This window comes from Desmodus rotundus, chromosome 1 (genome assembly GCF_022682495.2).
Source record: "Desmodus rotundus isolate HL8 chromosome 1, HLdesRot8A.1, whole genome shotgun sequence".
Lineage (NCBI taxonomy): Eukaryota > Metazoa > Chordata > Mammalia > Chiroptera > Phyllostomidae > Desmodus > Desmodus rotundus.
The window spans coordinates 57,642,231-57,658,264 of NC_071387.1; the positions used below are offsets into that span (position 1 = coordinate 57,642,231).

Sequence of the window (16,034 nt, forward strand, 5' to 3'; positions counted from 1 at the left end):
GTTTCTGCTATTATGTCAACTTCCTTTATTCAAATCCCCAAAGCATAAGAAAATCAAAGGTGATAATTATTTAGATGTTTAAGTGTATTCTAACAATTATATACTCCATGTATCTATTATTGAAATGCTCATAAATAGAATAATTATGACACAGAAAAAATAAAATACATTATGTTTGCTTTTCTTCAATTAAAAAGAAAACAAAAAAATATGGCTGGAAATAAAGAGATTAAACTTCTACTCTAAAGAGGTTAACAATAGCCACAGGAGAGTGGGGAGGGGATAGTGGGGAGAGGGGTCTTTAGGAGCTACTATAAAGGACACAAGGGCAAAACCAAGGGGGAGGATAGAGGTGGGGGAGGGAGGTGGGACTGGCTGGGGTGGGGTGGAGGGAAGGGGAGAAAATGCAGACAATTGTAACTGAAGAAAAATAAATTAATTAATTAAAAAAAAAGACACTTGGACTAATTCAAGGGGGAAGGTGGAGGTGGGGAAGGGAGGTCGGTTCTGCTGGGGTGGGTGGAGGGATGGGGAGAAAAGGCACACAACTGTAATTGAATAACAATAAAAATTTTTTAAAAAACAAGGAAAAAAAATAAATAAAGAGGTTAAAAGTCTAGTGTATAGACTTCTAGTCTACCTAGCACCAACACAAAGGAAAATAGATTCCCTGGCTCAGACACAAACCAAGGTGCCTGTACCACAAATGATTTTTGCTGAAAAAACACAGCCTTAAACTACTTATCCCTTCCTTTTCCCCAATCCTGCATCAAGACTTCCGCTTGTTTCACTGTAACCAATCTCAGTGTTTTTTAGAGCAAAGGGTGAACATTAACTGATTCACATTAAATATGTGGAGAGCTAGTACCCCTTAACATCCCACAGAGGTTTGCATTTAAAAAATATGTTTATTAACAAGTAAGTTCTCAGTCAGAAACATACCAGGAATCCTAAAAAAGTGAAACATTTCCAACCACTGCCAAGATATTTTGGGGTAAAATGCCATTTTGAAAAACTACTGGAATAACTGGGATTGTTTGCTAGAGGAGCCTGAGATGTCCTGGGACTCAAACGGCCAATGGAAACTTTACTATATACCCCATTCTCTAAATTCAGGTATTCCTTCCCCTAGTTCCTGAAGTCCATCTGCTTTCTTCAAAGGCTCAACGTTCTGCCTTGTTCATTTCAGTGTAAGATATCAAACCAAGGTGCTCAGGCAGGGCCACCTTGATGGGGTACCATTAGTTTCACAAACACTGAGTGTTTAAAGACATTAAAACAATGGTCCCCCGTCCATGGCCTGTTGGGAACCAGGGCATGCAGTAGAAGGTGAGTGGATTAAAGTCAAGGCAGCGGCTGGGCCGCAGGGAGGTGGGGAACAGGTGCACACTGCAGTGCCTGTGTGGCCCACACAGGCCCCACCTCGGCTATAACGATCCGTGGCTTCCAGAGCAGCCACCGGGACTTCTCCTTCGGGCCCTGGAAGCTGACAGCTGCCAAGACCCACAGCATGAAGTGGGCGGACATGAAGAAGTCAGCTGATGGATTGCATATGCCATCCCTCCCTGAAATGGTGTTCAGAGACATTTTAAGAGTCTAGCACTGTTCCAGCTTTGGAATCAACTTCAATGCTACAGATGCTTTAAGAAGTAAACAACTACCAAGGAATGCTCAAAGTAGCCCGTGCAGAAGAGTGGCGGGAAAGCAGGATGGAGGGTGAACACTCCAAGAAGGTTATTAAACCACACGATTGGACCTATACAACAAGTTATAAGGGGACATTACTTGGAGATTCACTCAAGTTAAAGCTTGTACCTACAACAGCTCATGTAGATACAGAGAAACTGGAAGCCAATGAACAGATTAAGTTTTTTGAGTTTTCCTGTTTGAGGATGAACTTCAAGTCTAAGTGTGAAAATTAGAGGAGTAATTCCTTCAAGCTTTTTTCTGCTGCTATGTCTGTTGTTGTTTGTTTGTTTTTTGAGAATTGATGGAGTGCTTATCAGGACGAACGACATGAGACTTCACGACAAGGCAGACAAGACCAACATGTTACGAGAATATACATCACTAGAGAGCAAAATTGCTAATTTAACCCATGTTCCGCCTTCCTTCTTTACTGAACCCAGTGAAGTAGCACAGTGTTTACTGATCAAGGAAACAGTATGTGAGAAGCTAATATTTCCAGAAAGAATTGATCATAATCCCACAGACTCAAGAAAATGCACACGTGGAATGGAATGTATCATACCGCATGCTCACCATGGAATCTCATGGAGACCTCGGCTATGTAGATGGGGTGTCTACATTTTTATAATGAGAATTAATTGCCTTGCCTACATGCAGATTTTCAGTAGCCTTAAAGGAAAAAAAAAAAGATTGTTGCAGGCAAAGAATAAATAAATAAATAAATAAATAAATAAATAAAATCAAAATGGGGTATCCTGATATTGCTACGAAAGCACTGAAAAGCCTGCTTCCATTTCCAACATCTTATCTTTGTGCAGGAAGGTTTTCTGCAGTGGCAGCCACCAAAATGAGATCACAGAGTAGACTGGACATAAGCAACACACTTCCGGTGTCACTGTCTCCCATCACCCCCAGATGGAACCGTCTAGTTGCAGGAAAACAAGCTAAAGGCTCCCACTGATTCTGCATTATGGCGAGTTGTATAATTATTTCATTATATATTTCAGTATAATATTAATAGAAATAAAGTTCCCAATAAATATAATGAGCTTGAATCATTCTGAAACCATCCCCTCCCTTCACCCAGGTCTGGGGAAAGATTGTCTTCCAGAAAACTGGCCCCTGGCGCTAAAAAGGTTGCAGAGTATTGCATTAAAGCATAATTGAGAAATAATGGAAATGCTATGCCAGTTAATTTTGATCTTTCAGTGCAGCTCTTCATATATCTGCTGAAGGTTCATTGTCCCACTCATGCCATAGTAGTTGAATGAAATATAAACACACACACACACACACACACACACACAGTAAAACAGAAAAATGTTCCTGGGTGCTGTTTACCAGTTTCCCATTAAGTAAATATTTAACATTTAATAATCTTTTTACAAGGACGTCACGATATTAAACTTCTCAGGGCTATTATGTACATAGATATCCCCCAAGATAACCTGGGTCTGGGCTTTGTATGTGTTTGTGTTTGCTTTTTAATCCCTGCTCCAGCCTGGATACCCGCCAAGAACGAGTTGTGACAAGTGCAGACTTAGTCCCAGGGCCATCGATAAAACTTAGATGCTGTCAGTGTCGCTCAGTTCTCTACACCACCGAAAACTGTGTTCAAAATGCTTGGTCCCAGGGGAATGATATACCTTGTTTTCTTTGTCAGTGCCAAGATTATTTTATAGACAATAAATAAAGGCATCAAGTGTAGAGGTGAACCCCAGATACACTACTGGCTGGTTTTGTGACCTTAGGAAAATTAATTCAGCATCGTAACCCTAGTTAACTCATATATAAAATAAAAATACCTACCTGTTATGGATGGAATTGTGTTGCACCAAACATGGATATATTGTATTTGAAGAACTAAGTCCTTGTGCCTCAGAGTGTGGCCTTATTTGAAAATAGGGTATTTTACAGAGATCATCAAGTTAAAATGAGGTCTTATTGAAGTAGAATGGGTCTCTCATCTGGTGTGACTGGTGTTCTTAAAGAAAGAACACCACATGAAAAGACAGGGGCACAGACAGAACACCACGTGAAGATGAAGGGGAGATGAGAGTGACACATTGCAAATCGATGTGTTCCAGAACTGCCCCCAGAACACTAGAGGCTGAGAAAGAGGCATAAAGTGACTCTGGGTCACAGCCCTCAGGGACAAGGAGCACTGCTCACACTTGATTTCTGACATCTAGCCTCCAAAACTGTGAGACAATAAACTGGCAGTTAGGTCACTCAGTTTGTGGTACTTGGTTATGGCAGCCCTAAGAGACTAATATACCAGCCAACAAGGTGATTATGAGGTTTAAATGAAATGATTTGTAAAACCTCTGTCGTAGCATATGAGCACTTAATAACTGTACTTGAACACCAATAAAAAATTAAAAAAAATAAATTTGCACTCTTCACACACAAAAAAAGATGAGCCCTTAATAAATTATCAGTAGTGGGATCTTTTGAAACCAGTTGGTAGATTGTACAAAAACTGTATTTGGTTTACTCTTCATTTCTATTTCTGGAAATTTCGAAATCAAAATATCCTGGTGCTACAGCATTAGGGATGAAATTGCTAAGAAGATAAATCTCATGTCAGTGTTTGCTAATTGTTTGAATCCCCTGTAAATGGTTTGGCAGGAAATGAGGTTAGAACACTTAGTTAAATTGAAGTTTGGGGATTATCTGTGAATTTAAAGAATCCATGCCACTTTGGCCCCTATTAGCACAAATAATTGAGAGGAAAATCTTGCCAGCTATGCTTTTCCATAAGGCTTACTGTGGACTCACATATTTAAATAATTCATTAGCGACTTAAACGGTGCTATGGACCAACAGTAAAGGACATAAGAGCTACTCTGAGACCTTCATTTTGGAGATGAGCACATTGAGGGCCACCGAATTGGTAATAAACTCAAGGTTAGATAGTTTACATTGGGGGGAAAGTCTCCTAACTTCACGTTGAAAGTGGAGTGTGCCTTTCAGGATTTTGTTATTTTCAGAATTCTTCAGAGCACTTATAAGTTGTCAGAAGCCTAACACTGCCCAGGGAAGCTTAATTTAAAACCAAGATTGTGGGAATTCAGATCCACAGAGAAGAAAGTAAGTTATAACATTTTCAATAAAGAAGGCTCAAAATTGTTCTTGGGGAACAGAACAGTAGTGAGGACAGAGGGCAATTATTTTTACACAAAATTATAAGCTCTATAATACATTTAGAGAAATTTTTGACATTGTTTAGAAGATCCATTAAATGTGGCTTGGCAGGACCTTTCTAGGACAAGTCATTACAACCCTAAGTGGTATTTGGAAATGTGGCTACCTCAGATTGAAGTCATTTGCATTATATTATAAAGCACTTAGGATGCGAGGACCATTAAGATCACTGGGATGGCTGAACTTTGGCCCACCACATGATTTTGCAAACACAGAGTGTCCTCGTAACCTGTTTAACAGCTAACCCCACTTAAGTTAAAGCAGTCTGTCCTCTTTCACCTCTGCTATGCTCAGCTTTCAAGTAGACCTTGTAGGAAGAAATATCAGACTTTTCATACAATAAACTTTGTTTCATTGTTTGCATTTTTCACTTTGGGTGATTATTTTGTATCTCTAGTCTTTATAGGACATCTCCACGTTGCCTGCCCTAAGGATACCAGTACTGTATGTAATTGAGTGGCCCGGTTCAGAATCTAATCCAAAAAAATCATTCAGTTTCATGGTGTGGCTTCATAGCCCAGAACCAGACCTTTTCGAAAGACACTCCATAACACCAATGCAGGGATCCCTCTGGACAACATATCAGTTTGTATTATGAAGTGAATTATGGCTGTACTCACCAGAGCTCATCTAGTTAAGTGTCTGTCAGTGTTTCCATTATATTTTGAGGGCCTCTAAGTTGGTTGCAAAAATGCCCTTCAGGCTGAAGCATACAAGGCCAGCCTAGGAAATGAGGGCTGCCTTTGTTTAGTTTTACTATTTAAAAACAGTAGCTCTATTTTGTGGTTTACTTATATATATTTTTTAATTTAAATTTCATTTAAAAATTACAGTTTGCATTCCATATTATTTCGTGTTGGTTTCAGACATGCAGCAGAGTGGTTAGACAATCACATATTTTACAAAGTTCCTCCCTGATAATTCAAGTACCCTCCTGACACCGTACATAGTTATTACAATACTACTGACTTTAATCCCTAAGCTGTACTGTACATCCCCAGGACCACTTGTAACTTCTAATTTGTATTTCTTCATCCCTTCACTTTTTTTATCCAGTCCCCCAACTCCCCCCAACCCTTGTCAAATATCAGTCTGTTTTCTGTACCTATTATTCTATTTTAATTTTGTTTGGTCAATTATTTTGTTCCTTAGGTTTCACATATAAGTAAAATTATATGTTATTTTTCTTTCTCTGTTTGACTTATTTCATTTAGCAGAATACTTTCTAGGTCCAAACACCTTTGTGCACTACTCTTGGGAATGCAGACTGGTACAGATCCACTATGGAAAGCAGTAAAAATATTCCTCAAAAAATTAAAAATAGAACTGCCTTATGACCCAGCAATTCCACTTCTAAATAGATATCCAAAAACCCAAAACACTAATTCAAAAGAATATATGCACCCCTATGTTCATTGCAGCGTTATTTACAGTAGCCAGGATATGGAAGCAACCCAAGGGCCCATCCATAGACTCGAGCAGGGGTGTCAAACTCATTTTCACTGGGGCCACATCAGCCCCGTGTTGCCTTCCAAGGGCCAAATATAATTTTAAGACTGTATGAAAGTAACTACTCCTCAACAGTTAAGTGAGAGCTCAGCGTTACCGCCAGGTAGAAACAAGGTGCCAGGCTGGATAAAACAAGGTGGAGGGCTGGATTTGGCCTGTGGGCCTTGTGTTTGCCACCTGTGGACTAGTGGATAAATAAGTTGTAATACATGCATACAATCGGATATTACTTGGCTATAAAACATAATGAAATCTTACCATTTGGAACATCCTGTATGTATTTTATCATGAAGAGAGAGCGGCCTGTTTATCTCAGTGAACGTGGCTGCCGGAATAACAATGGCTCTAATGTGGTAAGCTCCTTGTGCAAAAGGTCTTATATCTGGGTAGGACCCACATTGTTCGGCATGGAGGATGCCAAGGCTCAGACAATGAGGGTTATCATGTGAGACAAATGTTCTCCAAAAATTACAGATGTACTTATTAGGTCTCTAAATGTGAAATTCACAGACCTCCCTTTATATTTTGGATGGGATAGCACTACATTATGTTTAGGGTTTTCCTCTGTTCTCCCCTTTCCATGCCCCTATCCTTTCCATGAAACCCTGTAAAATCTTGCCCTTACTACCAACTCTGTTGCAAATTCCCTAACTTATGAGGAGACTTCCCCAACTTTCTCAAAGAGGCTCAGAACTTTTTTCCCTAAGTCACTTTGTACCTAACACCTATCTATAACATAGCAATTATTATACATCACTTGTCTGTGTATGTTTATCAGACTGCACAAACTGAGGACAAATATTCTGCCTATTTTATTAGCACAGTGCTAGACATATTAAAAATGCTCAGCAAATATTGGTTGAATGAATGGTGGGCATAGTGGCAAGAACATTCAAGGGATGAAAAAGTCATTTTTGGAAAGGACTACCTTTAATATGATTCCCTGCTTTCAGTTTTCAACCTTCCAGAGGATATAAATTCTCATATGCCCCATAATGAATAATCTCCCAGAAAAATTGAATGACTTGTAAACTCTTAGAGGAAGTGATATATGCAACAGGATTTGCTGAGGAAATTACTGATCGAGGAGCTAGAAGATGAAGTGTTTGTTCTGACTTAGTCACTGACTCTGTGACCCTCTTCAAGTTACTTAATAGCTCAGTGATTCAATCTCTCTGAAAATGATGATAAATAATATCAGTTCTTATCTGCTTCTCAGAGATGTTTATAGGAAAATGTGTTAGAACTTCAGAGATAGCTTAAAGAAAAAACCTAAACAAAATATATGAATTAAATATTGTTATATTGCTATTATAGACCATATACTATATAATAATTCAATATAAGCAGTGGTGAAATCATAGTAGACTAATTAAATCTATAATTAGGGTATTTGATTCTTCCACTTGTCAGGAGCAGTTGGACTATAGCCATTCTACAAGAAGTGGAATGAGTAGATCGCTCCCTCATTTCTGCATTGCGGGACGATCTATGTGATTATTATGACGGATAAGCTGCCATGTTCTACCTGAATTACAAAACACATTTTCAAGGAGAGGAAGTAAAAACAATTACAGATGATTTTAGAGAAAATGATTGGAAGAAATGATTTATTTTTTAAACATGGGCTTGCAAACAGGCTCCACACTGAGGGCTATAGAGCTCCCAGCGTTTCCCAAGGTGGAATCCATGACTCAAATGCGTCAGTGTGATTTGGAGCAAGGAAACCTGCAGATTCCTAGATTTCAATGTAGACTTAAACAATAAGAAACTCGGGGGTGGGATCCAAGTTCAGTAAGTTAAGTACAGTCTGCAGACGATGCCTGTGGAGACATGCAGGATTGAGAACCACTGCAAGGGCTTACATCCTTTGGGTCAGGAGGCAAATGAAGAAAAGTATAGATTGCAGAAAGTCAGGAGCAGGGAATTAAACTTTGCTGTGTAGTAAGGGGTGATAAACTCTCCTTTCCCTTTAAATCCACATAGTATGTTATCTTTTGTAAAGTTTTCAAAAGAATTACAAATTTATTGTCTAATCCTATTTAGGGGGAAAAGATTTGGGGAGATTAAACCAAAAAGAGAGGAAGTGGGAGTTGATAGCTCCAGTTTGCTGTATGTTACCCAGGTTCAAGAATAATTTGTATTTATAGAGAAAAGGGGGACTTCACAAACTCATCATTTTTTTCTTCTGTGGACTCCTAGAGGCAAGCTAACCTGCTTCAAGTTCACAACACTTTGATATGTTTTTTTAAGTGTTTGTCCTTTCAGCGATTATCAAAACACAGTGGTTGCATTGTATCTCTATAACTAATATATACAATTTTACTGCTTTGTTTCTGTTAGTAAGATAGCACAATGAGATAGGAACATTTCAACAAATTATGGAGAAGAATACAGAGCAAATGAAAAACACATGAAGTTTTAATACAGTGTGGCAATTACTTCTCTCATTCTGGTGAAAATTCTTCTACAGCTATGTACTCACTGGTTCTATTTATAGAAATTATACCTATAATTACATGTACATATAGTTGCATAGATAAGTATAAATATATGCTTATATGTAATTTATATTGTATTTTTACATGTTGTGTTGCAATTTGCTTGTCAGTGCCAATGACACTTTTAAAAATCTCATCATCATGAATACCTGTGTATCAACTGGAATATAATTAGACTGCGGTCAGACCTCCTCACAACTGTTTTATCTACTTTGATCATGTACTGAAGAAAATTATCCCATATCCCCTATTCATAAAGCCACTCTATTCCTCTTATTTTCAGATCAGGAATTCCTGGAAACTTCCTTTCTTCTCTCAACACCTCCCTGCCCTAACTTCTACCTCGAAACCACGTTACCACAAACCTCACGTGGAAAGACAGAGCTAAACATGGGTGCTAGTTGTGAGTCTTATGGAGCCCCAGAGTTATGGAAGATTCATGAACACCTAACTAATCCAAGGTTTGTGGCTCCTCTCTCAGCCTTTTCATGTTCTGTTGCCTTCTATCTGCATTCCTTAGAGTGCTTTCTTGAATATTTGTTCCCTTAGGTGCAATAGGTTTAACATTTTATTTAACATGTATTTTAATACTTACAATGTTCCAAGTGTACTTTACAGATCATTTTATTGGAATCTTACGACAGGCATATAAAGTAAAAGCCATTCCTGCTTGTATAGAAATACTGAGGAGATGAGTCTCAAGGAGGGCAAGTGGACTGTCCCCACAATTTATCACAGTGGAGTTGGTGGGGTATGCAGAATTGGGGTGCAATGAGTGAATAGGGACAGTGGTCTCCTTTGGGGGTGATGAAATGTTTTAGAACTTGGTAGAGATTGTGAATACATTGCTAATGCACTAAATTCCACTGAAATGTTCACTTTACATGATTAATTTTATGTTATGTGATTTTTACCTCAATTAAAAAACAGTGGAACATGGAATCAAACCCAGTCTGACTCCAGAGACCACACTGTAACCATCACAAAATACTGCCCCCAGTGTGGCTACATTGGATCCAAATGTTTTCTGGATCAAACAACATTAATAACTTTTCACTGCAGACATTTTCAATGTCTCTATCATGCTGCTAAGATGCTAAATCTCCCACAGGGTGATGTGGTATAAAGAGGGGTGGTGAGTATTGTTTCTCACATTGCATTTTCCATGGAACCATTTTACCTTGAGCATTTCTATAAGAATGTGTTTCATAAAACATCTTTATGGAATCATTGTTTTCTTCAAAGCTCCAAAAAGAATGTTTATTAGAGGATTATCGTCACGTGGATAGTCTATTTAGCACATCAGCAAGATGTCACAAGAATTCAGGCAATATAACAAACATGGGGCCATTTGCTGGAATTCCCTTTATGATCATTTCCTTGGTACTTGTTCATCATAGAAAAAAAGGGGCAAGGAAACCATGCAATCATATCTTTTATGTTCTATCTGAAAACATTTAATATTTACTTTTTAGTTAAGTTTTAATGTAAATGGAAACTCTTCAATGTGTGCATAAGACTCCTTAAATTTTATTATAAGCACTGACTGGTGTGGTTCAGTGGACTGAGTGCCCACCTACAAACCAAAGGGTAGCCAGCTCAATTCCCAGTCAGGGCACATGCCTGGGTTGAGGGCCAGGTTCAGTAGGGGGCACGTGAGAGGCAACCACACATTGATGTTTCTCTCCCTCTCTTTCTCCCACCCTCCCCCTCTCCCTAAAAATAAGTAAATAAAATCTTAAAAATGTTATTATAAAACAAGATATGTAGGAGTGTATACATTCGGCATCCTACAATTTTAGCACACCAGCTTCTGGGTTTAAGAAAGTCTCTCTTAAGCAACTGGAAACAGTAACTTTCTGAATTTGAATTTTAAAAATAGATGTTTCATATAAATTTTGGGTTTTTTTTCAGTTGTTTTCTTTGTAGGGAAGACAAACAATTTCAACAAAAGTTAAAGCAGTTGGAAATTCAGAGTAATGATTTATTATACAGTATTTATTTCCTCTTTAATTGAAACCAGTTTATAACCCAATCCTCTTATTCCCCTTTTCTGTATTAGCCATCACAATGTCATAGAAAGAATGTGGGATTTGGAATCAGTCAAAACTGAGTTGCCCTGACACATACTTATTTATGTGCATTATGATGACATTTCCAATGTAGACATGGGAAGTCTCACTCTGTAGAATTTTCATAAGTACGTAGACGTATATGTGGACCTATCCTTCCCAAAATATGTAAGCCCTCTTAATCATCTCTCTCATCACAACCTAGGATTCTGTCATCATTATTTTAGTTTCACTTCCCTACTTACACAGTCTGGAGCCCATGTGAAGCCATCTCCTGGGTTCTTGCAATAGCACTCTCTAATCATTGATCTCTTTAGGTCATTATTGCCAACTTGGTAATGTTTACATCCGGATCATTTCCATTACTGTTTCCTTTAATGAACTTCTAGCATTGTTGGAGAAAAGTCCTCAAATAATCCTGATTGGGTGGATTGCAAACACAACTTAATATACCTAGTTTGTATTTGAACTATTCAAATGTCATGTCAAGAGGAAAAGTGGGGGGAAAATCTACATTTACATGTCTGTATATATCTCACACTCTCCTATACCAAACAATTTTCCTACATCAAGAAAATAACACTTCTTTTCTTATAAGAACACAGACATTCATTGTAGGCTCTCTTCCATTCAACTGACTTCTGTGTGTTTTTTATTAATGTTTACTTTTAATTTAAGGTGACTTATTTATTGAGGCCTACAGGGAACCATGCGTATCCTCATATGTGAAGTCTGTGACGTGGTGACCTGTGATGGAGGCTGATGAGGAGTAAGGGTAGATAGAAAGAGGCCAATCCTTAGCCAGATCTGGCACTGTAGGTAACTATATAGGAGCAGCCCTGAAGAAGTGTTCTGAAGAACCACCAGAAGCGTGGCTTTGTAGCATGTGGGCTTCAGCTTCATGTAAAATACTGAAGACTAAAGACAGAGCAGCAGTTACAACCAAACGAGAGTGGATAGCCACCTGCCAAGGAGAGTTATATATGGAAATATTGTATTCCTTCTCCCTCTTCTGCTCCCACCCCCAAAAATAAAAACAGGGAAAGAGAAAGGGTTGTGAAAAAGCAGAGCTGTATGGTCTCTTCCACTGATTTCTTCGCTACCACTCAGCCCCACCCCCAATATATTCAGAGCAACTAGAACATCAAGGCTAGGCTGTGGCCAGGCAAGGGGAAGATCTCAAATAAATATGAGGTTTAAACTTTTAAAATAATGCTAAATAATTATTAACAATAAAAATAACACATTTATTTTAACAATACAAAGTGACTGAAAAGCCTTGGAATCCCCAAATGTGATAAAGGTAGCAAGCACACCACCCAGTAGGAAAGTGAGTTTGCCAGAACATGGCAGGTAGTGTTTAATGAAAAAAAACATTGTATTGTTTTCTACCTTTAGTATTTCAAATTCTTCTGCCAAACCTATTTTGATAATCTCCAGAGTAAAATAATTTTCAAAAATCACTTTTCATTTATGTTTTTGAGCAAGCAGTTTCCTTGCTCCTTTTGCTCAGCTGTTCTAGTCTTAGCCCGCTCCACTGCGGCTCTCCAGCAATAGGCATAGAGTCCAGGCTGGTATTCAACCCACCTGTACTGACTGGCTGTACTGGTTATTAAAACAATGAAATACTCATATACAATCGGTAAACAGGCATTGAGCAAACCCCTCTCACCCCCACTGCTCTTACAGCCTTGGCATTTCCTCCAGGTGCCCCCATAATCCAATAACTAAAGGGTCACTGCTTGTCCAGCAGGGGAGCCTCTTATTCTCTGTTCCACTGAGGGGACCTCAGTGTGGTTTGTACCCATATTGTGTTAACTTTAATTTTGACTATAAACCCAGTCTTTAGCAAAAAGATCAGAAAATTAGGCAGATACCTTTAACTAGTCAATGACTCTCCTGAATTATCAATTGTTACTTGACCACAGGATGCCCTCTGTTGACAAGCATGCTCCAGTCTACTAGACGTTCAGATATTGATTCCTTTCCTTCTCCTTCCACTTGGTGTTGTACAGGTTAAACTCCCAATATTGCCTGCTTTACTGGACTACTATGGTTTTATCACTAGACTTCCCAGATAGTGGATTTGCCCCCTGGACTGAGCTTTCTTCCAGTGTCATCTCCAGAAAGACCTCTTTACAAAATATCTACGCACTTCCTGTGGGTAATCTGAGTTCTAGGTCATAGCCTAACCAAGTCTTTCCTCTTTCCCTGTGCATATGTCACACACCAAAGCATAACCTTAGTTTTTCCACTGGAAAAATTCAAACATCTGCCCTGGCTGGTGTAGTTCAGTGGATTGAGCACAGGCCTGTGAACCAAAGGGTCATGGTTCAATTTCTAGTCTAGGGCACTTGCCTGGGTTGCAGACCAGGTCCCCAGTAGGGGGCGCATGAGACACAACCACACACTGATGTGTCTCTCCCTCTCTCCCTCTCTTCGCCGCTCTCTAAAAATAAATAAAATCTTTAAAAAACTCATACATTTTACTGAAACTACTCAGATATGAGTGATATTGAAAATCCATGATACATGAGAAAGCTTTAGAGTTTTATATAAAATTTCAAGTCCAGGGAATGGGAAAAAGACTGACTTATTAACATACAGTACCATTTTTGATGGTCAGGGACAATTCTCTATTTCAGGGACTTAAAGTTATCCTCCAAGATCTGCTCCAATATCTTCTTGACTATCGAGTTATTACTATATTGATTTCTCTCCAGGGCTTCAGACTTACATGTGCATCTGCTATCTGACTATCTACCTGTCTGGACTTCCAAATAAACCTCTTCATCTTTTCCACCATCTCCACTCAGCCATCATATAGTTGATGTATGTTGATATATATATGTATATACATGTAAATATATATGTATATACATGCACATATATGTAAACATATTCACATATATTCAAAAAACTATTCATAAGAGCTCTCAAAACTCAACAATATAAAAATAACCCAATTATGAAATATGCAAACTACATGAACAGACATTTCACTGAGAATACGTAGATGCCATATCAGCACAAGAAAAGATGTACAAACTCATTAGCGATTAGAGAAATAAAATTTAAAATTACAATAAGATATCAGTACACATGTATGAGAATGGCTAAAATAAAAAAACCATGACAGCATCAAATGTCAACAAGGATGAACAGAGAGAAGACAGGTGTCATTCTGAGGCCTCTTGTTTCGTGGCAGCCACTATCTTGGGTGGGCTCAGGTGACTTCTTGTGTGTATGGAGAACAAGTGGGAAAGAGAGAGAAAGAGCAGGAGAGACTCTTCTTATAAAACCACTAATCCCCTCAGATCAGGAACTACCCTTATGTCCTCATTTAACTTTAAGTGCCTCCTAAAAGCCCTAGCTATAAACAGTCCCCCTGGGGCTGAAAGCTTCGACATATAAATTTGGGGAGGATGCCATTCAGTCCATAGCAATTAGTTTCCTCTGCTCTATAACAAGGTACCACAAATTTAGCAGCTTAAAACGAAACACATTTGGTGTATCAGTTTCTGTGGGTAGGTCCAGCCATGTCTTGAATTGTGTTTTTGCAGTACTGCAATCAAAATATAAGATGAGGCTGGGTTCTTATATGAAAGCTTCACTGTCAATACGTTGACTTCCAACCTGTATGGGGAAAATATTTCTGTGTCTTCTTTTACTCTCAGACTCACATTACTTCTGACACCGGATATGTGGGTTTTTGTTTTGTTTTGTCTTACACTAAACATGTGTCAGATACCAACTAGGTGTCCTACAATTGAATCCAGCTCTGACACTAACTGGAGTTAGCACAGATCCCACAGGTTAGAGACTCAGTCTCCTAAGACTACCAGCGCCTCCGCCACTCCTCCACACACACATACTTCAGATGCCAATCCCAAATCCAGGTTGTTACCTGAGCTTCTAACCAACCAGCTGTCAATCATAGGTTCCCATGACCCTCTCCTCAAGTTCTATTGGTAGAGTGGCTTATAGGACTCAGAAAAACAGTTTACTTATTAGATTACTTATTACAAGGGATCTGAATAAACAGCAAAAAGAAGAGATATATAGGGTGAGGTCCAGAAGAGGCCTGAAAACAAGGACTTCTGACCCCAAAGAGCTGGGGTGTGCCACCCGCTCCGAACGCAGATGTATTCACCAGCCCATAAGCTATCCACACTCTATATTTTTGAGATTTTAATGGACACTTTATCATGTAGGCATGATTGATCATTAACTCAATCTCCAACCCATCTCTACTTCCTGAAAGATGGGAGGAGGGGCAGAAAGTTCCAGGCTTTTAACCATGTGTTGGTCTTTTTGGTGACCAGTTTCCACCCTGAAGTTATCCAAAAGTTAGTTCACTAAATCAAAGGATACCACCCAGCAAATTCTAATGGATTTAGGAGCTCTGTGCCAGGAACTAGGGGCAGATAAATATACATTTATTTAATTCTCACATATATTCTTAAGTTAGTGGAAGAATTTATTTTCTTATGACTGTAGGACAGAGGTACTCAATCTCTTGCTGTCTGCCAGCAGAGGCCATTCTCAGGTCTTAGCGACAAACTAAGCTCTTAGAGGCTGCCACACTTTCCGCCCATGTAGCCCATTCCATAGACCCTCTTGGACTACGGGCAGCTTGCTTCCTCAAGGCCTGGAGAAGCGCAAGAACTAGTCTTCTAATAAGACGTAGCCTTGTATAATATACTCACGGGACTGCCATTCCATCACATATTTGCCATGGAACGTAGCAATCCCAGGAGTTATATCATTTCACCTTCTCCATATTCTAGTGGTTAGAAGCAAGTCAGAGGCTGGTTCTGCCCACACTCAAGAGGAAGGCATCACACAAATATGAAAATCAGGAGCCAAGAAAAGCCTGAGTAGGAGCTATAAGAGTATGTTTACCATGTTCATCATATGTGATGCGAAACAATATCAAAGTTTCAAGAAAAACTAAAAACCACATCTATACCTACTACACAGAGATAATCACCTTTAATCATCCTGGATGTGTTTCCATTCCTTTTCTGCATGTTCTCCTTGAACCCTATCTCCT

At 39.0% G+C, this 16,034-nt stretch overlaps 1 pseudogene; it reads left to right on the forward strand.

Moving 5' to 3' along the window:
* The first annotated feature begins 1,435 nt into the window (after positions 1-1,435).
* Positions 1,436-16,034, forward strand: part of LOC112302820 (TIP41-like protein) — a 194,600-nt pseudogene continuing 180,001 nt past the window's right edge.